We start from the raw sequence: 14,739 nt of genomic DNA, 5'->3' as shown, positions 1-14,739 counted from the left end.
GCAGCGTTCTGCTGGCTAAAAGACTGGCTACTTCTTGAAGACACTGACGTGTTAGATCTGGAAGGGTTTAACAATACTTTTGGATGGCATGCATATTTATGGTATGACAAGGTTAAAGCAAATAAGGCCTTCAAGAACCATATTGTCAGAAAATCACTGTTTAATGTCTGGACAAAATATAAAGACTTGCTGGAAAATAAAACACCAAGGTGGCTTTCACCTCTGGAAGCTAAGGCCCGAAAAAGACCCAATATGGAGGCTAAATGGCCAAAATATTGGGAAATACTAGAAAAGGATGGAGATAATTGGAAATTGCAGAGTTTGGAGAAAATGAAAGACAAAGTGCGAGATTGGTTACATTACGCTCAGATTAAAGAAGTTTTTAAAAATGATAAGAAACTAGGGTTCCAGGTGGAGAAATCGAAACTAGAAACAGAATTGTTAGAACCAAAGATTAAGGTACTTTCAAGGATGTATAACTTGCTGTTGAAATGGAATACACAAGATGAAACGGTTAAATCGGCTATGATAAGGTGGGCACAGGACATTGGGTATAATATCATGTTTGAGGACTGGGAAAGGTTGTGGAGTAATGGATTGAAATTTACTGCATGTAACGCTCTGAAAGAAAATGTAATGAAAATGATTTATAGATGGTATATGACCCCAGTCAAACTTGCAAAAATTTACCACCTGTCTGATAATAAGTGTTGGAAATGTAAGGAGTGCGAGGGAACGTTCTTCCACCTCTGGTGGACTTGCCCTAAAGTGAAGGCGTTCTGGGAAATGATTTACAATGAATTGAAAAAGGTATTTAAATATACCTTCACTAAGAAACCAGAGGCTTTCCTTTTGGGTATTGTCGGCCAAGGGGTGGTAAAGAAGGACCAGACATTTTTTATGTATGCAACAACAGCAGCAAGGATACTTCTCGCAAAACACTGGAAAACTCAAGATCTACCCACACTGGAAGAATGGCAGATGCAACTGATAGACTACATGGAACTGGCTGAAATGACCGGCAGAATTCGTGACCTGGGAGAAGAGAGGATTGAGGAGGATTGGAAGAAATTTAAGAATTATTTACAAAAACATTGTAATTTGAGTGAATGCTAAATAAGATGCTAGACCAAAATAACTGAGCACCACTAAATTTAGAAGTTTTTAAGAAAATAAGTAAGACTGTGAAAATTTAACCCCTTTCGAGAACTATAAGATTATGAAACATAGAAGGGATATAAGAATCTAAATAAGATGATAAATTGCTGACAAAATGTTATAACGATGAAAGTGGGAGCGGGAGATGTGAGGAAGTCCAAAGAAAATGTGAAACTATGTTAAGACAAATGTTATATTGTTTATTATGTTTATTTCTATTGTAAAACCCAATAAATTGTTTTAAAAAAAAAAAAAGAATGCCGTACTGTGAAATGTGCTGTTGCTGAAAGTACTCTTTGACAGTTAACTCTGCAAGTGAGATACAACTAAGATACAATATTTCTGGATGGCTTCTCCTGGTTTTAAAGTAACTGAAAATAATTGAGATTGAAACTGTCGTCTTTTTTGTGAATTGGGGGGCTAAAGGAAAAAAGGTTAATTACTTTAAGACAATAATTTCTGACTGCTACTGTGTCCCCCTAGAGGAAGTTTGAAATTGTTATAATAGCAGCTGGGCCAAGGGAATTTTCCACTCCAAAACAAATTCTGATCGTGAGATTGACCTTGGGCCTTATCTAGAGTGTTATGGCAGATGGAAAGGAGAAAATAGATTTGCTACAGGAAAAAACGACGAGGTCTGGCAAATTATTTCGTACAGACGGTGGGTTGCAGTGAAGAGCATCGACATCTGGTCCTTCTGGTCCCTCTGGATTACCAACAGGAGCCGCATCGGCACAACCTAAACCCAAAGGAATGGCATCTGAAGATGCTTTGGCTCAGGCACTAGGTAAAATTAACGAATCTTTGGAAAAAATAAGTAAACAAGTAGCTGAAGCATCAGGCAAAATTGATCAAAATACCACAAGTATTAATAATTTGGGACAGAAGGTAAATACCAACACAGAAACCATTCAGAAATTACTACAGGAATCTACCTCGACACGAAAGACAGCTGAAGAGGCAAAGGAAATAGCAACTGCTGTAGAAGAGAAGATACCACCGATACACAAACAACTTGAAGACCACAGGTCAATATTGTCTATGATTGAGTTGAAGGAGAAACAAACAAATTTGAGGATCAGGGCCGTACCTGAACTTGAGAAAGACAATCTGACTGATTTTCTTATGCAGGAATTTTCAGACTTTTGGGACCTAGATTTGGAGAAGGAAGGTTTCAAGATAGTGAGTGCTTTTAGGCTTGGAAGAGGAGGGAGGAAGGACAGGGTGAGAGACTGTTTGATCACCCTCCAAACAAAAGAGGAGAGAGACAAAATCTTGAGTCTGCATATCCAGAAGACTTTGGAAATTCATCAGTCAAAAGTAGAGATATTTAAGGACATTCCGAAATATCTTCTGGACCATAGGTCCAACTATAGAGATTTGGTCGCCCTGTTGAGAAGCAACGGAATCATTTTTAGGTGGGAATTCCCCCAAGGCCTATCCTTTAGTTACAAAGGGAAGAAGATAAAAATAAGATCAGAGGACGACAAAGATAGATTTTGGAGAGACCACGGAGAAGACCTACAGAAGGAAGCTGCAGAAGAGTTAAGAGCACTAGTAAGTGAAACTTTAGACATACCAAGATTACCTCCTGAACTAAAAGACCGCCTGGAGAAGGTGATACCACCGACAGATCAGGAACAGGCACTGGGTGCAGTTGGAGGAGAAGCAAAGTAACTACATCATGGCTCTGCAACTATTAAGCTGGAATTGTAATGGTCTGAACTCCCCTCAGAAAAGGAAATCTGTGTTTCATTTATTAAAAAAGGAACAATTGGACTTGATTTGTCTACAGGAAACACATGTAACAAGGCTACACAGGAAAGTATTGATTAATAAAAGACTGGGTCAGGAGTTTATTTCTTCGGACAAGGTTAAAAAAAGAGGGGTAGTGATCTATGCAAAGGAGAGACTACTACCGAAATTTATCTTCAAAGATGACCAAGGAAGATTTGTGGCAATTGAAATTCAAACACAAGGAGAGAAATTTTTGATAGTAGGAGTTTATGCACCAAATGAGGGGAAATCTGAATTTTTTAAAAAGTTGCATGAGACCTTGATGGACTATTTGGATTATAATGTGATTTTGATGGGAGACATGAATGGAGTGGTATCTACACACATGGATAAGGCACAAAGACAGGTAGTCACTAAGGACGGCAGATTACCGAAAACTTTTTTTGAGATGACAGACAACTTGGACTTAGTTGATACTTGGAGAACAAAGAATCCCTTGGCCAGAGAGGGAACCTTCTTCTCTGAAGCCAAACTGACATGGACAAGAATTGACCAAATATGGGTAACTAGAAGAATGGCACCAAAGATAAGAAAAGTGGAAATCTGCCCAAAAACCTGCTCCGACCATAATGCTGTGAAGATGGAGATGAAATTAACACCAACTGGCTCCTTCAGATGGAGGATGAATGACACCTTATTCATAGATGAAGAAATGTATAAAAAGGCCCAAAAAACCTTGAGAGACTATTTTGAGATAAATATGAACACCAATGTGGAAAAAAGAGTAATCTGGGACGCTAGCAAAGCTGTTATGAGAGGGTTCTTGATACAACAGAATGCATTAAAGAAGAGAACTCAAAATGAGAAGAAGGATAAAATTTTGGAGAAAATAAAAGAAAGTGGAAAGAAATTGAGAGCAAAACCTAAGTCGCAAGAGATTTTGAGAGAAATAAAATTACATCAAGTACAATATATGAAAATGATGAATCAGGAGATAGAATGGAAAATCAAACAAATGAGGCAAAAAACATTTGAGTCAGCTAATAAATGTGGGAAATTGTTGGCTTGGCAAATGAAAAAAAGACAAAAATTAAATACAGTTACAAATTTAGAAGTGGAAGGAAGGAATATACAGAACCCAGTTGAGATTAGAAATTGTTTCCAGAGGTACTTTAAACAATTATATACACAAGGACCACAGAAAGAAATTGATTTAGATCGATTTCTGAAAACAAATGGATTACAAAAAATCTCTCAGGAAAGTAAATCAATGTTGAATTATAAAATAACAGAACAGGAGATAGAAGGTGCCATTCAGAATATGCAACAAGGTAAATCTCCAGGACCAGATGGACTGACCTCTAAATATTACAGATCCTTAAAAGAATGGTTGGTACAACCTTTGAAGGAAGTCTGTAACGAAATAATGGGTGGGAAAGGGCACCAGAGTCGTGGAAAGAAGCGTATATTACACTTGTACCGAAAACAGAGACTGAAAAGATGCAACTTAAGAACTACCGCCCCATCTCATTGCTTAATGTGAATTATAAAATCTTTGCAGACATTTTGGCTAAAAGACTAAAAAAAGTGTTAATGGAAGAGATTCATAAAGACCAAGCAGGCTTTCTCCCGGGCAGACACTTGTCGGAAACATAATCAACATCTTAGAAAAATTAGAAGTGAACATAAATACTAAGGCAGTTTTGATATTTGTGGACGAGGAGAAAGCTTTTGACAATATTTCCTGGAGCTTTATGAAGAAGAACCTACAGGGGATGGGGGTAGGCCAAGGCTTTGAAAACGGTATAAGTGCAATTTATTCAGAACAAAAGGCTAAATTAATTGTAAATAATGTGGTGACGGAAGAATTTAAGATAGAAAAAGGGACACGACAAGGTTGCCCAATCTCCCCATTGCTTTTTATATCGGTCCTGGAGGTTTTGCTGAATATGATTAGAAGGGACCAGTTGGTTAAAGGTATACAAGTCGGAGCCAAACAGTACAAATTGAGAGCATTTGCAGATGACTTAGTATTGACGTTACAGGAGCCAGAATCTAGTACCAAAAGGGTATTAGAACTGATTCAAGAATTTGGTCAGGTTGCAGGATTTAAACTGAATAAGTTAAAAACCAAGGTTTTAGAGAAAAACTTAACACCGATTGAGAGAGAGAGGTTTCAGAATGAGACAGGTTTAACAGTGGTTAAGAAAGTGAAATACCTGGGGATTAACATGACAGCAAAAAATGGGAATTTATTTAAAGACAATTATGAAAAGTGCTGGGCTGAAGTGAAAAAAGATTTAGAAATTTGGTCAAATTTGAAGCTTTCACTGCTGGGCCATATTGCGGCGATAAAAATGAATGTATTGCCTAGAATGTTGTTTTTGTTTCAAACATTGCAAATTGTGGACAAATTGGACTGTTTCAAGAAGTGGCAGAGAGATATTTCTAGATTTGTCTGGCAGGGCAAGAAGCCTAGAATAAAATTTAAAATACTAACAGATGCAAAGGAAAGAGATGGATTTGCCCTGCCAGACCTTAAACATTATTATGAATCAGCAGCTTTTTGCTGGTTGAAAGAATGGCTGCTTCTTGAAAACACAGACATTTTGGATTTTGAAGGTTTTAACAATGTATTTGGATGGCATGCATATCTGTGGTATGATAAGGTCAAAGCACATAAAGTATTTAAAAACCATATTGTCAGAAAAGCATTGTTCAATGTTTGGATAAGATATAAGGACCTATTGGAAAACAAAACCCCAAGGTGGCTGTCACCGATGGAAGCGAAAGCTCTGAAAAAGCTCAATATGGAGGTCAAATGGCCGAAATATTGGGAAATTTTGGAACAAGATGGAGATAGACTGAAACTGCAGAGTTTTGAGAAATTAAAAAACAAAGTGCGAGACTGGCTTTATTATTATCAGATAATGGAGGCATATAATTTGGACAAGAAAATTGGCTTCCAGGTGGAAAAATCAAAATTAGAAACAGAACTGCTAGAACCCAAAACTAAGAATCTGTCAAAGATGTATACCTTGCTGTTGAAATGGAATACACAGGATGAAACGGTGAAATCAGCTATGATTAAATGGGCACAAGATGTTGGACATAACATAATGATGGCTGACTGGGAACAGTTATGGACCACAGGTATGAAGTTTACGGCATGTAATGCCTTAAGAGAGAATATTATGAAAATGATATACTGGTGGTACATGACACCAGTCAAGCTTGCAAAAATCTATCATTTGCCCGATAATAAATGTTGGAAATGTAAGGAAACTGAAGGTACATTCTTTCACCTTTGGTGGACGTGCCCAAGGATTAAGGCTTCCTGGGAGATGATTTATAATGAAATGAAAAGGGTATTTAAATATACCTTTCTGAAGAAACCAGAGGCCTTTCTCCTGGGCATGGTCGGCCAAATGGTGCTAAAGAAGGATAGAACTTTCTTTATGTATGCCACAACAGCAGCAAGAATACTTATTGCAAAGTATTGGAAGACACAAGACCTACCCACTCTGGAAGAATGGCAGATGAAGGTGATGGACTACATGGAATTGGCCGAAATAACTGGCAGAATCCGAGACCAGGGAGAAGAGTCGGTGGAAGAAGACTGGAAGAAATTTAAAGACTATCTACAGAAATATTGTAAAATTAATGAATGTTAGAATGATGTTAGAATGAACTTAAGTGGTTTAAGCAGCAATGCTATAAAGGCGTATGTAAAAATGGACTGTTAACAGGTGAAAATCCAAAGTTATAGTATATTAAGTTAAAGGACTAAGAGAAAATAAAGAGGGAAAGAAATTGCTGAATTAACTAACTGAATTGGAATACAAAAAAGGGAGGTATGAGGAGGTCAGGGAAGTAAGGAAATGAATGTAAGACATGGAAAGACTGATGTATTTTTAAGTGTTTTTATTCTTTTTTTCTGTATTTTGTATTTTTCTTGTATTTTTACTTTTGTCTTTTGTTTTTGTTTGTTTTTTGTTTTTTCTCCTTTTCTTTACTTATGTAATTCTTCTTTTTGAAATCTTAATAAATATCATTCAGAAACTCTAGGCTGAGCCCATTACCACCAGTCATGACTTCCCCCAAAGAATGATGGGAGCTGTGGTTGGTTAAGAGTGCTGACGGTTGTTAGGAGACTCCTGTTTGAATTGTAGCTTTGGAAGAGGACTAGAACTCTGAGAAGATGGAATTCTTGTTAAACCACTCTAAGAATTACAGCTCTGGGAAGGGCATAGATGGTCTTGTAACAGCCCTCAAACACCCTCAAACATCAGCTCCCAGAATTCTTTGGAGAAAATGATGGCTGTTCCAGGGGCATCATAGTATGTACGGTGTGAATTTGGGACTGATAGGGGGTGTGGCATTGGACTAGGTGACCTTAAATTCCTTCCCAATCCTACCAAATCAAGATAACTTCACTGTTTGCCATGTTCTCACTAAATGGATCGCTTCTCAAGACTATTGCCTTAATGTGCAAGAAAGCATCTCCTATAACTGATTAACGCTGTCTCTCCGTTTTCTAAAGAGGCTCATTCACCTCTATAGATCTTTCTCCTGTGGGCCTTCATTTACCATTCTGACATAATCTAGTGCCGCACTGTGTGATGCTGATGATGTTTTTGTCAACGTGAAGAATGCAGTGCAATTGTTGCAGAAACCGTCTAAGAAACCGAGACCTTAATATGTACCATCTGTTTTACAAAAAAGCTCAATGTGGTAATGCATTTGCAATACCAGAAGCAATATCTCTATGACATGAAATGAACATATGTTGTCTAAGAGCCTTCAGGCTGACATTGAAAAAAGAGAAAAGATAGTACTTCAAGGCAAATATTGTCCCAATAGAAAGACTGCCAGAACCAATATGGCTCAGTCTATTGACAAGTCTCTGGTGAACAACATCATATAAAGACTTTCACATTTATGGGTTGTTCAGCTCTATGCCCCATTTTTTTCCCCTAACAGGGGAAAAGAGTTTAAACCTTCATTGTCACATAGCCTGCCCTAGTCTTTCAGATCAACATATGTCGTCAGCTGAAGAAACATTGTCCATTATTCTGCAAGTATCCAATTTAAAGGGGGGAAAGTCAATAGAGTTGACAGCAGCTTCTTATACAATAAAAAAGCCCAAAGATGGAGGGAAAGGGAGGCAGGAGCAAGAAAATGAAAGAAGCCCATTTAAGGCATGCAATCAAAGCATATGAAAACAATTTTTTTACAAATACTGAACATCTTTAACACAGTATTAAAATTGACACACCATCCTTCCTAGATAATCACATAATTATACCTAGCTGCAAATACAGCCTTAACAAGCATCTATTAAAATCTATCAACACCTCTTGCGTCCCCAATACAGCTGTGTGCAAAGTAGGAAGTGACCTCTCCAGACAACAGAACAACTCTTCTTTTCTTATCTCTGCGGCTGCAATCTCTTGGGTGATACGGACACCATTAGGCAATTGAATGTGCATGCGTACTCCATCCATATCTGAGAAGCGCTGATGCCAAAGTACTTACATTAGAAGTAGTCACTCAGTGCCCTATCTGAGGTTTTGTAATGTAGGAAGATACCATATTTTTATTTCAGGATTACCCTATCACAAATATTGGGCTTGTTTTTACCATTTTACATGGGAAATCCTTTGATAATTCTGACCTAATTAATAAGAATTTTTTAAGCATGCTTTTATCTTCATTAAGCTTTTGTATAAGGATATTCTAAAATCAATGTAAAATAAATTACAAATACGAACAAAAACCCAGCTGAATGGGTCATGTCACGAAACACATGATGAACGATTTCCCAATAAGTGGCCTTCATTAAAGCCTACAGAAAAGCGAAGGTGATAAATAATAAATCCCAAACATTTCAAGAATAGGGTGAAGAGGTAAGTGAATTTATAAACTAGGATTTAAAAGAGTCACTTAAAAAAAAAAGTACATGGCAAGAACACTTACATTTTCAGCTGAAACAATGGAAATTCTCTTGCTATGGATTCAACCTGTTTGCAGCACCACTGATTTTCCTTTGAAATACTGAATTCCACACATGGAAGGATCAAACACCTTTAGAACTGCATTGTGGGCGCTCTGTGACTGGAGGATGGTGTCACACAACAGCAGGATCCCGTGCTAGCGGAGGAGCTGAGCTGCTGGGTTGGTGCAGTCACAGTAAAATAACTCAGGTGGGAAGCCACTGAATCTTTCAGTTCACTCCCTCTTCTCCCTGTGGCCACTCCTCATTGTCCCACCACCACTTCCCAGACTCTGAGCCTTCTCCCCTTGGTGGTTCCCCAGCTGGTTCCTCCCACCATTCCTCTGTATCCAACCAGTCCATGACAACACAGCCCCCATTTGCACTCTGGGCATTATCCAGGTAAAAATCTACATATATAAATACTGTGTAGGGCCCTAAATAAAACATCAAGCCCATTCACATTGGCTAGACATCATACATAGAGATGTTCTTCTCCACATAGTGAAAATTGGCATCATTTTATCTGTCCTAATGAAGCCACGTCTGTTTTGACCAGCTAAGAATTTGTTGTGAAAATGGAAGCATGGAAGCTATCAGAAGTCTATATATTATTTCTGTTTAAACATGCCTGGCAAATAAAACTCCAAAACTAGCCCACCAAAAAATGACTGCTAGCCAACCTGCCAGTCCATACATACCTATTACAGTAATATGTGGCACTTGTTGTTGTTTAGTCGTTTAGTCGCATCTGACTCTTCATGACCCCATGGACCAGAGCACGCCAGGCACTCCTGTCTTCCACTGCCTCCTGCAGTTTGGTCAAACTCATGTTAGTAGCTTCGAGAACATTGTCCAACCATGTTGTCCTCTGTCGTCCCCTTCTCCTTGTGCCCATCTTTCCCAACAACAGGGTCTTTTCCAGGGAGTCTGCTGTTCTCATGAGGTGGCCAAAGTACTGGAGTCTCAGCTTCAGGATCTGTCCTTCCAGTGAGCACTCAGGGCTGATTTTCTTAAGAATGGATAGGTTTGATCTTCTTGCAGTCCATGGGACTCAAGAGTCTCCTACATATGTGTCACAGTGTCAACCTAATAATTAATAATAATAATAATAATAATAATAATAACCCAGTCATCTGTGATTCACACTATAGCAAGGAACTGCACTTTGGTGTCCCACACCCAAGTGTCAATAAACTAGCCACTTAGCGACACATAGATCTAAAGCATTTACCAGATGAACCCCCTTCTATTAGAGAACTAGGTTAAGCATCTTGCCACCTTGAATCAGTAGATCAGGTGTGGGGAATCTGTGGACCTCTGAATGTTGTTGGTCTCCAACATCCATCAACCCCAGCCAGTATGGCCAATGGTCAGGGATGATGGGATCAACATCTGGATGGCTGCAGATTCCTCATCCCTGCAGTAGAGGCCATGCAGGGATTGCATCACACTCCTGTGGTTGGAGAACCCTTAATAGCTGGGTTGCATTTTCTCTTGTTTTGTTACACCAAGGACGTTATTATATCCCCTGCCACTCAACCAGCTTTTGTCTTGGACTGAGTCTTTCAGGCTAGAAAACACCCAGGAGTCCTCGTGAGTTAATTTCCTTCTATCCCACCGTATTTTCCTGCTTTGTAGGATTAGCCTCCCTCCTCCTCCTCTTATAATTCTGTCAAAAGCTAACTCTTCTATTCTCCATTGTCACCTCAAGAGAAAATAAATTATATCTGGGACGTAATTTAAAAGGGAGGGAGGATGACAAACAAAACAAATGGGGTGGTTTTTGTGCGTGCATAGGTATATGAAAAGAAGAATTTAAAAGAATTCCTTAGCATTTCCCTTCTTTTGTGGAATCAGTATTATCTGAGCCCCCTCTGAATTTCCTCATTTGTGATAATGAATCCAGCAGAGCAGGTAGGAAGATTTAGATCAAGCAAGACAGAAAGCCAAGACTGAACTCTGACCTCCTTCCAGTTTCCCCTATGATGTTTTCCTCACCTGCCCTCATAAGAGTTTATACCTTTCTTTGTCTGTTCAGCAGGCTATAGATAGTATAGTATTTTAAGAATTTGCCTCGCATCCATTTTTTCTTGTCTGTTTACTGTCACGATGGCACAATAAAATTCCATTTCGCCGTTCTCCACCCGTTCCGTCACTCAGCCTTGTATATATATATATGTAGCTCATACAATGAACAGCAGTGGGTCATATAGTGGTGACTAATAAGACTAATAAGACTTACTCTGTGTTGGAGCTAACAAATCCTTTATCAGTACTTCAACCATTCTGCTTACGTGGCCTCATTGTTAAGATTATGCCTTTCATCTATGGGAACTAATCCCTTTCATATACAATTTTAGCAAGGAGCTTATAAAATGTGTATTAAAGCAGTATTGACTTGTCTAACAATAAAAAGTACAATTAGGCTTCCAACACAGAGCATTACTAATTTACATAAAAACCTCTCTAACCCATTCCTTTTACTGCAGAATATAACCAAAAGGTTACATTCTATAGCATGCACCAGTAATTTTACTCTAAAATCAGCAGATAGCTCTACCTATGCAGTGCTGTTCACTTTTCTCTTTGTGCAGATCTTTTAAAAAGTGAATTTCCATGACGAACATATCAATAGGAAATAATATTAAAGATCATTAGACAGAATGGCTGGATACAAAGGGTTCCTTTTATAATATCACATAATGCAATAATTCAAGACTGTTTCTTATCAAGTGTCACTGTCCTGATAGAATCACCCCAAGGGTCAGAATGGAAGCATAATTTTATCCCACCTTCTGATGGTGGTAGCTCATTTTCATAATGTACTATTTAGGCAAGAAGCTTATAAAAACCATAGAGGAGTGATAATGACCATTCTGTGCCTGGAAATGCATAAATAGTTAGGCTTCTACCACTAAGCATTTCCACCTAAGAAGATTACTAAAGATCCCTTCTGCTACATTTCTAATTTCCATAAACCAAATAAGTGGCATTGTCTCTTCACTCTCCGTATACTACGCCTTTCCACAATATTCCGGCACCTTATGTTAATATTCTGTCTGTGTATATTAAAAACACCCCAAAATAAAACAGACATAAAACCCACACAGCTGGACCTGGCTGTGAATACATCCTAATTCTATGACCAATTTCTTTCTAATTTCTTTTTTTATATTTCTCCAAACATTCTTCTAAACTTCCCTACCACATTTTGGTCTGAGGAGCAAAAGCCTTCCCGTCTCTCTGCATAAAAGGAATGCCCTCCAAGGAATTGCCATAATTGGAGAGGTTTTGCCACAATACTGATACAATGCAATACTCTCATTGTTGTTTTCTAAACTACCCATCAAATAAAAATCAACCAACTACTGCAGATGGTGTTTACTGTCCACAATTTCTGCTTGAAGGTGCCATAAAAACTTCATCCTAATTGTTAGATAAAAGAGCAGTATCTCTTTACCAGAGTAACACAAGATGACATTGCCCCAGGACATTTCACATGGTGTAACACGGCATAATCTGATTAACTTGATCCCATAGCCCCCTGTGCCGGTGGAAAAAACACTTTTCAAGAGAGAGGACATGCCAGTACAAATAACAAACATCCTGTTTTTAACCATTTGCACCGGTCGGTTTGCCTATAGCACCAGAATCCTGTCAACTTATATCATAATGGAATTATACAAGAGGGACTGCATCCCAGTCTAAAACCTGACTTCTTGAACAGCATATCTTAGCAGAGGGACATTTTGTAACCCTCCATAACAGATTCTGAGGGGGTGCCAAACCATTGCAGTGAATAGAGAGACTGCTGAAAATCAGATACTTCGCTTTGTGCAACAGGAAGTGTTTTCTGGTTGTACGAAGCCACATTGGCTACAAAAAATACTTTTGAATTGATTTTATATGTTGCGTCAATGTCGTGTGTGGCTTCTCCTTAGAAACTGATCATATAACGTCTTGGCACAGCATGAGACTCTTGATCTCAGGGCCGTGGGTTCAAGCCCCACGTTGGGCAAAAGATTCCTGCATTTCAAGAGGTTGTCCTAAATGATTATCGCGGTCCCTTCCAACTCTATGATTCTATGATACAGCAAAATTAGGTAAACTAGGCTTTAATGAACAGAAAGGAGAGTGAGAGGAGTCGCCACAGCCTGCTCCAGCTGGACAGCCCTTCTGCTGAGACTAATGGCACTGTGTGGGAATGTTGTAGATACTAGGAGATGATATATTGATTTAAAAATATCCTTCCTAACTCATGCTTGTGAGTCAGCATCAGAGTGCATTCCCCAGTATATAGCAGGAAACTAGTTGCTAGTTTCATTAGAATCTCTTTACTTAAGCAATGCAATCTGGCTTTGTCCAGATTGGGTTCTGTTCCTGGTAAGTCCCCTTTTATCCCTCCTAAAAAGAATAAAGACACAACAATCTTCCTTACAAGTGATGAGAAGTTTACTCACATTCAGTTCACAGTTGGATGCCTGAAGGCAGGCTTTAGCTTGGAGTTTGCAGATACAGTGTGGCTTACATCCTTGTAAGGATGAGCCCATGTGCTGCTGGCAGAGAGCCATCAGTGCAGTCCAAGAGAAGGAAATGGAAGTAGAAGAGGGAAGATGGCTGTGTGACCAGCCCCTCTTATCTCCCAGGGTCACGCCCACCCACCTGGTCACACGCAGGGGGAGGATGCTCCAGACCAGGTGTAACAGGAAGTTCAACTGGCTGGAGTAACACTCCCCATGTGTCCACTCTGGGCAAACAGGAAGTATTGTATTTGACTGCTCTAATGGATTACATCCCACACAGTGTGGAAAGGATCCTAGGAAAGTAAGAGAGGCAGATGAAGAAGACATCAGCAGCCAGCTTCTGTTTTAGATTACTGTCCCCTCCCTCACTCCCAGGGTCACGTACCACCAAGTGCCTCCTGGGAAGGATCCTTAGGATTTGCTATATGTTAATACTGCCATGTTAGTTTATTTTGTGTGCATGCACACAAGCTGCCTTGGAATAATTTAGTATCCTGAAAGGTGGGATATAAATAATTTTAATAAATCAACTAATGGCCGCAATGAATGATGGTGCCCTCTAGAATCCAGCCCCCTGAAAGGTTTGGGCCATCTACAACAGAAAGAAAATGTGAGTCAGATCCTTTTACAGGGGACTTGCCACAGGATCACTACAATAATCACCCAAAGGTGAGAGAGATCAATTGTCTGTTTCTGCTGCGACACAGTTTCCCATTTGTTCCGTACTTTTAAAACTCAATTGCGGAAAGTGATGAGTGGTTTTAATTCTCCCTTTGATGGTATGATGAACACTTGGCTCAGGCGAGGGACTGCTTTATATTACACTGTTTACCCTAGTTTGTAAATCTGAAACACTGGTTATGGGAAAAGCACTAAAAGCATAGTTTATCTCCCCCGCTATTAACAGATATCATTCATTTTTACTGCCTACACCAAGGAGCTGAACAACAAATCGTTTTTTGCTTCTTCTTTTTTTAGAAGTGTAGCTGAATCAAGATGCCTTGCACAAAGAAACAATATACTTGCCAAGGGGGACAATGGTTTTTATTTTATTTATAAAGTGGAGGTTTACAGACTGATTCAAACTTGGGGAGAGAGAGTGAAAGGGAATATTTATAATGGAAACAAGTAGTTGGCTTTCCTTGACATATCTATGAATCCATCAGGTTTGTATTTAAATGTAACTTACTCAAAGGAGACATAAAATAAATACACTCACAGAGGGTCTTTTTTTAAATAAAAAAAAAATTCTTGCTCGTGTTTTCCCTTGATCAGTAATAAAAGTAATTCCCTCTGTGAGTATATTATTGTGTATGGAAAACT

General features: G+C 38.9%; 1 protein-coding gene across 1 annotated transcript in view; it reads left to right on the top strand.

The window, feature by feature from the left end:
• Nucleotides 1-3,979: 3,979 nt before the first annotated feature.
• LOC308457793 (uncharacterized protein) overlaps nucleotides 3,980-14,739 on the top strand; it is a gene marked incomplete at its 3' end in the record, with an annotated part of 494,657 nt that continues 483,897 nt past the window's right edge. The window contains exon 1 of the mRNA XM_080971968.1: nucleotides 3,980-4,202. The remainder of the gene's footprint in view (nucleotides 4,203-14,739) is intronic.

The sequence above is a fragment of the Podarcis pityusensis genome (genome assembly GCF_964106645.2).
Source record: "Podarcis pityusensis genome assembly, chromosome: 10".
Lineage (NCBI taxonomy): Eukaryota > Metazoa > Chordata > Lepidosauria > Squamata > Lacertidae > Podarcis > Podarcis pityusensis.
Note: the sequence above shows the minus strand (reverse complement) of the source record. Positions and strands in the feature narration are given on the sequence as shown.